Source organism: Pieris brassicae, chromosome 1 (assembly GCF_905147105.1).
Source record: "Pieris brassicae chromosome 1, ilPieBrab1.1, whole genome shotgun sequence".
In the NCBI taxonomy this organism is placed as follows: domain Eukaryota; kingdom Metazoa; phylum Arthropoda; class Insecta; order Lepidoptera; family Pieridae; genus Pieris; species Pieris brassicae.
Genome location: NC_059665.1, coordinates 15,514,208 through 15,524,906, shown reverse-complemented (window position 1 = coordinate 15,524,906; position 10,699 = coordinate 15,514,208).

Here is a 10,699-nt window from a genome sequence, read left to right as displayed (position 1 = left end):
AAGTATGCTTGTTTGTCTCCTGGCTCATAAAAAAAGTAACAATACGTATAGGATCAAGAAGTTCCCCAGAGTCACGTATGTTGAAATTTTCTCGGAAACTGGTTAAAAGTTCAACAATTCTTTCACAATTTCCTGATATTTGCTTGCCAGCCCGCGCTAAACTTTGGCGTTTATATTGTGTTAGCAATATACGAGAATATTGACAAGAAGAGATGTGTCTAAATTTTAGGAAACTATATCAACTGTAAATTTGTGATGTAATTTTTATAACTTTTTATAGCATAAAATTGAAATAAAAAACATTAAAACCTTTTCTAAATATAAAAATCTAGATTTTCAAATTGTACCTGTTTACCACAGGAACTAAATGACCATAACCTCGGCCGGCATATAAGAGTATAACTCTTGCACGAGCCTAAGTCTTATTGGTTCATAAACACCTTTAAAAATAGCTTGTTCCCGCCAGAACAAATGTCAGTTTCTTTCGTCTTTCGTTTCGACGTTTTCGACGTCCGACGAAAATTCACCTGATGACAAAGGAAACAAATAATCTAATTGAAAATTTCACGAATATGATAGAATAAACGAAATTCTTTAATGCTGTAAAATGGCAAGTCATATCCACATTGCATGTTCGACCAATCGTTGGATTGATATTCAATTCGAGCGTGCCTCGGAAGGATCGCCGCGGGACAGCGCAATTGAATTTGAAAATATCTCCCCCTGCCCCCTACAACCCCATAACTGTTCGACTAGGTAGACCATTTCATATAAGGTTTTTAGGACTTTATCTATTAAATATGGCATCCTAATTGATTTTTAATCTAATTTCTAATTATGTGCTTATAAGACCCCGCGTCATTCCTTTACCGCCTTTTTGTCTATATCTATCGTATTTTTAGAAAAGATAGTAAGTTAAAACCTTATTCAATTGGATATTTAGTTTAGTGGCAATAAAGCTGCATTAGTTCTGGGATACGAAAAAAAAGAAAAATATTATTTAAGGCTATTGATAAGAATTAAGTAATAAAATTGCATAATTAATCTAATAGATAATATAAGTTTCATTACAGTTTCTTGCTTAATCATTTATTTATTAAAGAAAGTTGCGCAATAACAAGAATTAGATTAGTCATTTATAGAAAGAGACAGCGTTAGTTGTCAACAGAAATGCACATACAGAGGGATTTGTGCGACGTTTCTATACATTATTAATCTATTCGCTAAAGTCCGAAAAAATAAAAAGCATAGTCACAATAATCTGACCCAGCACAGCGCAGCCATTTTCCCGCCCATAGACAAGAGTTTTATTGTTTTTATATTTATTTATCTGACGCTGGATTTGTGATATTCTGCCCTTTCTATAGTTTTGGCGCGCGCCTTTATTACATCGTAAAAGGTGAACAAGTTCTATCTAACGCACACAAGATGGCCAATTGAAGGACGAATAATACTTTGATATATTTACGCACATTATAATTACAAAATTGTCATATTTATTTGAATGGTATGTTTACAACATCATATATGACTTGAATTTTTTTTCTTCAATTATTTTAATAATGAAAGTACCTGCTTTTAATAATTAAAATAATTATTCAAGAATCAAAGCCATACTTATTTTAAAAAAATGAAATGGATTTTTATACCAACGATTAAATTTTCTAGTTTACAACTTTAGGAAATATATCGTACATGAAATAAAATAAAATATGTTTATTATGGAATAAGATACAAGTGTCACTTATTCCACGTCATTAAATTTGTATCGCAACATCCCTACTCTTTGGCAAAGAAGACAGTTCCCAGTCCCTTTTATCAACTAGATAATCATTAACTTTATAGTAAGACTTTTTATACATCTTTTCTTTAATACATTTCTTATTTTTTTTAAAGGCAGAGATAAAAGAGCCTCTGGGATTTTATTAAATAAAAGTATCTCTTTTCCCAAAAAATAATAACTAACTGTAGAGTCTAGTACGCGGAAATTGCAGCCTGCGTTTGTACCAAGTGTAATACATTATGCGTGTGTGTTCTATTCTAGTAAACTTATCACTATTTTTGTAATCGTACATAATATTTTCATAAAATTATTGCAAGGGAAAGGTAAGTACATTAATTTCCTTGAATTTATCTCTCAGAGATTCCCTAAATTTTAATTTATAGATTGCACGAATGCTCTCTTCAGCAGGATGAAAATAATGGCGACTGGCGTATCAACCGACTGTTCTGTATTGGATTCTTAGTGAATATATAGAAGCCGGCCCCTCAATGGTTAGTTTGGTCATGGAACCTTTAAGTTGGAGGAACAGTACACTGTCGTTGGAAGAGCCACAATCCGCTCTTAAAATAACGTTCAAACGAAGAAACAAATTATTTATATATTTACTTCGGATATTTTTTTTGATTTACTTAAGTAAGTTATTTTCTGCAAATTGCTACCAGAATATATTACATTAGAAGTCGCGTCAGAGAGTAGTTACGCATCATGTATTCATGTTACTCGTCGTTCGTCATATGGTCATAATTAGTCATAGCACCATAACTTTAAGTAATTATTGATACTAAGCCACCCCAGACTCGGGAAATGGATGTAAAAACACGATGAGCAAAGTTACGACGGCAGCTGACAAGGCTGGTAACATCTTGGATGGTTTTTATACCTTCCAATGTCCATCAGAGGCAAACCTATTAATTATAGTTTAAACAGTCATCCAAATTATTATGTTACGTATTATAACTATTCTGTTTAGTATATAACCTCATTTTTTCACTTGCAATCGAAAATGGGAAAATGCTACGTTTAAAAGTTTATTATCCTTAACAGTTTCACCTTACATTGGTAAGTTGCCTTAATTATGTCAAAATCTACAACATATAGTTATTTTCGTACCTCTCCATGTTTCAATACTTAAATACGCTTTAAAGTCAATTATGGGTTTTTAGAGTGAAATATCCTTACATATGAAATTGGCGTTTTGTATGGGAGGAACAAAAAGTCGAATATTTTTAAATATAATATATTTAATTAATCAAAGTATGAACCATTGTTTTCTATGCACTTTTGCCATCTCATAGGTAGTTCATTGATCCCTTCACTAAAAAAACCAGTCGGACGGGAATCAATAAAATCTGTGAAGGTGATTTGGACTGCCCCATCAGAGTTAAATTTTTTCCCTTGCAAGAAGTTGTCCAAATTTCGAAAAAAATGGTAATCTGTTGGAGCAAGGTCCGGGGAGTACGGAGGATGTCTTAGACATTCCAATTGAAGCTCTTCTAATTTGGTAGCCGTCTGTTGTGCAGTGTGTGGTCTAGCGTTGTCGTGAAGTAGCAGTGGTGTGGAGCGATTGACTAGCCTAGATTGTTTAGCCGCTAGCTTTTCCATCATGGTTTGCAATTGCTGACAATACACATAAGCCGTAATATTCTGGCCAGATTTGAGAAAACTGCAATGAACAATACTGGCACTAGTCCACCAAACGCTTACAAGTAACTTTTTTGGGGTTAATTTTCGCTTGAGGCAGGATTTGGCTGGCTGGCCAGGATCCAACCATTGCGCTGAGCGCTTCCGATTATTGTAAAGAATCCATTTTTCATCACAGTATTACACACAGACACAGAATTAAAACAGTTTTATCACTAACACCGCAGCCTGCAGCTAACTCGGACGTGGTTTTGCGATGGATCCGCTTCCACAATAGCCTTCAATACTTCATTATCAACTTGGGTCTCAGACCGTCCACGGGGCTTGTTCTGCAGGTCGAAATTTCCATAACGAAAACGTTAGAACCAAAAACGAACTGTGTTTTCTTTTGCAACATAACCGGCATACACATCATTCACCCTTCGAGTCGTTTCCGCAGCACTAGTGCCACGGCAGAACTCGTACTCGTAAATAATGCGATACTTTAAGTTTTCCATTTTGTAAAATTAGTGACGCAAACAGAAAAAAACTAACGAATGACGAAAAAATGAATGACGGCCATCGAAGCACAAATACCTGAGTAAATAGCTGTACAAATTTCAATAGAGGTCAAAGTGGCCAGTACGACAAAACGCCAATTTCATATGTAAGGAATAAATGAATTCCCCGGTCCATAACTTTTGCGTAGGTTTCGCTTAAAACAATTTAAGTTTGATTGTCTTTTATTTGACATATTATACATCCTATAATGACCTAAATAAAAAATAAAAATAATAATTGAGATGACTTAGTAAATTTTTTTACCAATAGCATGTCGGCCATAGCCGAAATGCTGAAGTGAAAAAATATATAAAACTCGTACCTACCTATTTAGAATTAATAAAAAGAAGAATAAACAATTATTTGTTTAAAAAACCTAAACATATATAGTGCATTAATAAAATCCTAGGTGGCGCTCACTACAATTAACTAGAAAGTTAGAAACACAAAACATATTTTAGATTGTAAACTAGATGGCAGTAATGTCAAACAATGTAACTGTAATTTATTCTTATAATAGTTATCTTTTATTAGACTAAGTTATAAACTAATAGGTACTATATCGAATCCAATTTACACTTGCAATATAGTTTCTCAAAAATTCCAGTCACCAACCGGCTTGCGGGCGGTATTTCGGGATAGTGATGCGATGCTTAATCCGATTTTATTTGATCGTATATATCTTGGTCCAAGCTGTCGATGAATCGCGTACATAATCGTTTGAGAAAATCACACGACATTACAAAATTCAAATATTTACATTATAAAAGTCATACGGAATCGTTTGATAAAATCCCTCTCCACTGTAGCACATGGTTGATCAGAAACAAATACAGGGCATGTCGTGCTCTTAGCACATTGTGTCCGGTATACAACAAAACTGATGAAAAATGACACGGTGGACCTTTTCAGCAACTCCATAGAGACCTTTCGTTTTAGCAACCTTGCGTTATTAATTATTTGTTTGTTTGTTTTGTTTGCTTTGTTTTTCGGAACTTACGGCGTCTACTTTGATTGCGAGTAAGTTGCATGAATCTTGTTAGCGTTGCGCCTGATGTCTAAAGGTATCATGTTTTTTTTCACACGTGTATAATGTTATTTCTTACTTATTTCATAAAATATGTTTCTCGTTTTAATTTGTATAATGTTTGACAGCATAAATCAATAAAATTTAAAAAATGAATTGACTCTGGTTGTTAACATAATGTTAGAATGTTAGCCTAGTCGTTCATGATATATTTTTTGCGGTAGTGAATGTAATTCACTTTGGCTCTGTGACAAAGGTTACTTATTGATACAGCATGCAGCAGGAATGTCACAATTTCATTAACAAATATGGAACTTCGATAAAACGTCGCGGTCGATAATTTAGCTTGCATTTGTACTCACTGTAGATAAATCAATATTGAAAAGAAGAAATGCATTAGTGATATATAATTTCTTGGGGCTTTTGTCGTTGTATAACAAGCAGTAATAATAATTAAAATATAAGGTATCGCCCTTTCGCGCGATTATTACTCAATATAAAATAGCCAAAGTAAAACTTCAAAGCATCGTAAAAGTCCAACTGTGAACTGAGTAGGCCAGAATCATTTTCATTCGATCCGAATCTCAGTGGTATGGTATGGCGAAAATGTGATATACATCCGATTTACAGCGTCCCTAATAAACTTCTAATGACGTTGACACTTGACATTATCGAGCAAGCAACCGGCAACGCAGGAGAAGAAAAAAGGCGGGAAGTGTTTGAAATAGGCGGACGCCAAACTTTTGAAAATTAAATTTAATTTGATATCGCAGGATCAGTTAAGTTGTAAAGTGTATATATTAGTAGTTATTATTGTTTATTTATTTTCTTAGTTTGTTTTCTTCCCCTGGTAAGTAATTGAATTGTATTATATGTAAATAGGAATATTCTTTAGGCGTCCATGTTGGAGCCTGAAGACCCTGGAGGGACATCCCTCCAGGTGTCTCATGTAGTCACAATCGATGCATCGGGAATGGAAACGGAAGGTTCAATTTTAGATACGGACTGTTCGGATAGCACGAAATCGATTAAAAGAAAAAGAATTTCAGGTAGAAACCAAAAGAAGAGAAGGAATCATAGACATACGAGTCCGTCAGAATCCCAACTTTCCCCGAATAATTTAAAGGATAATATTATTTCTAAAGTGCTTGATGATAAAATCAATGTAATACACCATAATGAGACTGCTCAATCTGCTTCAAGTAACCCTCGCGCTGCTAGACCTAGGCCTGGTAAAGCGACCGCTTTACCAGGCGTCAGACCCTGCGCCTTATGTTGTCCATATTCAAAAAATATTACAACCAAATCAAACTGGGTCTATTCACCCAGTACAATTTGGATTTTCCTGAAAAAAAGTTCTATAAAAAGCATAGTAGAGGGAAGCATCAAAAAAATTGGAAGGAACATGTTGTCTTTGCAATTTCATTCATTTCAGGATGCTAACACATTTTTAAATCACAAATCTCTAGAAATTAATAAATATAAAGCATTTATTCCGGCCTTCACTATCACTCGCATGGGAATAGTGAGAGGTGTTCCATGTGACTGGGACGAGAAAGACATTATAGAAAATATTGAGCTTCCGCAGAACTGTGGAAGTATTTTGAAAGTTCGGAGACTAAACAGAAAGGTATAAGAAGGCGAGACGCCCAAGTTCATTCCAACTGAGACCGTAGTTTTAACCTTTGATGGAAAGGTGTTACCTCCCAGGGTCTTTATATGTTTCAACTCCCTATCTGTAGATCTTTATATTTACCCCACACTGCAATGCTTTAATTGCTGCCGTTTTGGTCACACAAAAATGCAATGCAGAGGCACTCCAAGGTGTTACAAATGTGCTAACAACCACCCAAGTATAAGCTGTAAGACTGAAAGAGATGATGCTGTGTGTATCTTATGTTCTGGTTCTCATTTTGCAACAGACAAAAAGTGCCCAGAGTACGCTAGACAAAAAGCTATCAAAGAAACAATGGCTAGAAACTCTATATCTTATTCAGAAGCCAGTAAAGTACATCCACCAGTTTCGAAATCCTATGCAGACGTTGTTGCTTCTGCTTCATCGGCCCCTTCTGGTCCGACTACTCCTTATTCCAGTCCCTATAATTTAACAAGCCCTTCTAAAAGCCCCACACAGTCATTTAGGAAAACAGTATACATGAAACCCAAAGCTCGTCCCAGAAATACTAGTAAGGGATACGATCAAAAAGCACATGCAGAGCTTATTGAACATTACAGCAACAATCCTTCCTTTTCTACAGGTTGTCGCAAAAATTATAATGATTTGTCAGAAATCATAACAAAGGATCTCATAATTTCTATAATTCAATACCTTTCACAATCTGACATAATTAAAATACCGTCCAACGATGCCACTTCTTCAAAAAGTTTTTTAACTCATGGACAGACAGGACCATCCACGAAACCAGTCTCTGGTGATTCAATGGAACTGCCGGAGTATTAATAGTAAAAAAAGTGACCTAATTTTTTTATTGAATAATTACAAACCATTTGCTGTGTCTCTTCAAGAGACTTGGCTTCGTCCTGGATTCAATTTTAGAATCGCAGGATATATCTGTCTTAGAGAAGACAGAACAGATGGGTATGGTGGAGTTGCACTAATTCTTAAGGGAAGTGTGCCCTTTGTCCACATACCCATGCCTAATCACAGTGATAAATTTTCCATTATTGCTGCTAGTGTAAATAATATTTGTATTGTAAATATGTATATACCACACCCTTCCACTGAAGTCTTTGACGATATTTGTAGCATTCTATCTTCCCTCCCGCGCCCTATTTTGGTCATGGGAGATTTCAATGCACAACATTCTATGTGGGGAAGTTCTAAGTCTGATCATTATGGGGCTAGAATCTTAGACATCTTAGATGATAATAATTTATGCCTTCTAAACTCTGGTTGTCCTACTAGAAGGACAAAGCCCCATGAGGGTATCAGTGCACCAGACCTTACCCTGTGTAGTCCTTCCCTTGCTCCTATATTAAACTGGTGGCCTCTATCGTCTTCATATGGAAGCGATCACTTTCCGCTAATTGTATCATTTCCTCAAAAAATTGGCGAAAAGACGTCAAAGGCTCCTCCCCGGCTAAAATATAGACTTAAGGATGCCAACTGGTTATTATTTAGAGATAAAGTTCAACAAAATTTATCAACAATACCTCCAGTAAATGACAGCAATAATCATCTTTGTGCTGAAGCTTTTACACGGGCACTACTACAGGCTGCTGAGGAAGTTTTTCCAATTAAAAATAATAGTGGCAATGGGCATATTCCATCACCTCCTTGGTGGGACAGCGAGTGCTCTGCTGCTATAGCTGAGAGAAAGATGGCCGAAAAACATTACAGAGAAAATTCTACAACACAACATTTTAATATTCTTTGTAATCTTATAACTAAAACACGTAAATTATTAAAACAAAAACGATTCAATGGGTGGAAATCTTTTTGTGCTTCAATTTCACCAGACATTTCTTCATCTGAAGTTTGGCAAAATATTCGTAGATTCAGATCTGCTTTTAAACCTCAAAGGTCTCGCTTTATGGATGGCAATACAGTTGATTTGTTTCTTGACAAATTAGCTCCACCATATGTCCCATCTATAGAAAATATTTCTTCTGACTCACAGCTTTCTCTCTTCTCCCAGCATGATAGTAGCGATTCATTCATTTCGTTTAGCCTTTCAGAACTCAAAGGGGTTCTTTCAAAACTTAGGGACTCAGCCCCAGGTTGTGATGGAATTCCATATTCTTTTCTACAAAACCTGAATGACACATGCCTTTCTTATTTTCTCAGTTTAATTAATTCTATCTTAACATCAGGTAATATTCCTTCATCATGGAAAATCCATGAAGTTATCCCTATACATAAGCCCAACAAACTGATTAATGATCCAACATCATACAGACCAATTGCATTAGCTTCAGTTATTTCCAAAATTTCTGAACATTTAGTTAAAAATAGATTAGAATGGTTTATTGAGAGTAAAGGCTTACTATCTCAAAACCAGTTTGGATTTAGGAAAGGCAGATGTACGATGGATAGTATCAGTATTTTTATGACAGACTTAAGATTGGCATTTTCATGTAATAAGTCTGTGTTAGCAGCATTCTTAGATGTGTCTGCAGCCTATGATAATGTTAACCTTTCAATTCTGAAACAAAAAATGATTAATTTAGAAATCCCTCAAATTTTTATAAGCTTCACTATAAATCTTCTCTCTGGTAGAATGCTTAAAGTAATATCAGAAGACTCCTACCAATCCCGTATTGCCTGGAAAGGTTTACCACAGGGCTCAGTTTTAAGTCCCTTACTTTACAATATATATTCTCATGATGTGGAAGCCTCCCTTAAGGGTAAAGTTAACTCACTAAAATATGCAGATGATTTACTCCTATATATCTCAGGTGATTCTGTTGACAAAATGTCTGATACTATGACATATTCCCTTAAGTTGCTAAAAGTCTGGCTTGACAATAATTCTCTAAGTCTTTCGGTTCCTAAAAGTGTTATGGTCTTATTTTCACGTATGAGACTTCCTCCATCAGTGTCTGTATTTTATAATAACATTAGAGTTCCCGTTAAAAGTGAAGCAACATTTCTAGGGGTAATTTTAGACTCAAGACTTACAGGAAACCCTCATTGCAACTATATAAGTGCCAAATGTGAGAAGATTCTAAATATACTGCATTGCCTCTCTGGAGTTTGGTGGGGAGCCCACCCTTTCTCTTTAAAGCTTTTATATAATGCCCTAATTAGAAGTATTTTAGACTATGGAACATTTATACTTGAACCCTGTAATGCAGTAGCTCTCTATAAGTTAAACATTATCCAGTCTAAAGCTCTGAGAATAATTGCTGGGGCTATGCGTTCGAGCCCTATTAACGCTTTGCAGGTCGAATGCTCTGAAGCCCCTCTGCACCTCAGACGACAATTTCTTTCTGACAGGTTCCTGTTTAGAGCATTCCAAGTCTATAATCATCCTCTTTACTCTAAGTTATGGTCTCTGTTGGATTGTATGGATTATCCGTACTGGGCTCATAAATCGCCGCCATGCCTTATTGTTAGTCTCCAAAAATATTTAGCTCTTCAAGCTCCAACACATAGATCACAATTCCTTCCTATATTTTGTGTTAACTATGATGCCTTAACATTAAATCCTTCTATTTTGCTTGATTTTGGTATATGTAAACAAGACCCTTCTGCCAATGCCAAATTTATAGATATTATTAACAGTAACAGCCGATGGAAACATTGCCATTTAATTTTTAGTGATTCTTCCAAACCCGGACCCGAGGAGTGTGTGGGAGTTGGAGTTTTCCATCAACAGTTTGGCATTGTACAGAAAATAAAATTGCCTCCAGAGACTTCAGTATTTACTGGAGAATGTTTTGGTCTGCTGAAGTCTCTGGAGTATATTTTAATCATGAAGTTAAAAAACTCATTAATTTTAACTGACGCTAAAAGTGCCCTCCAAGCCTTGGAAAGATTTCCTTTTAACAGTAACCGAAATAATCATCCAGTCATTATTGCATGTCGTGATTTATTGTATCGATGTTGCATCAAGAATTGCACAGTTTCTTTTGCTTGGATTCCGGGGCACTCAGGTATTTTTGGCAATACCAAGGCCGATAGCCTTGCCAAGGCTGCGGTCAATGACGGAGATCTGGTTCCGTACAAAAACTTTTCTTGTGAT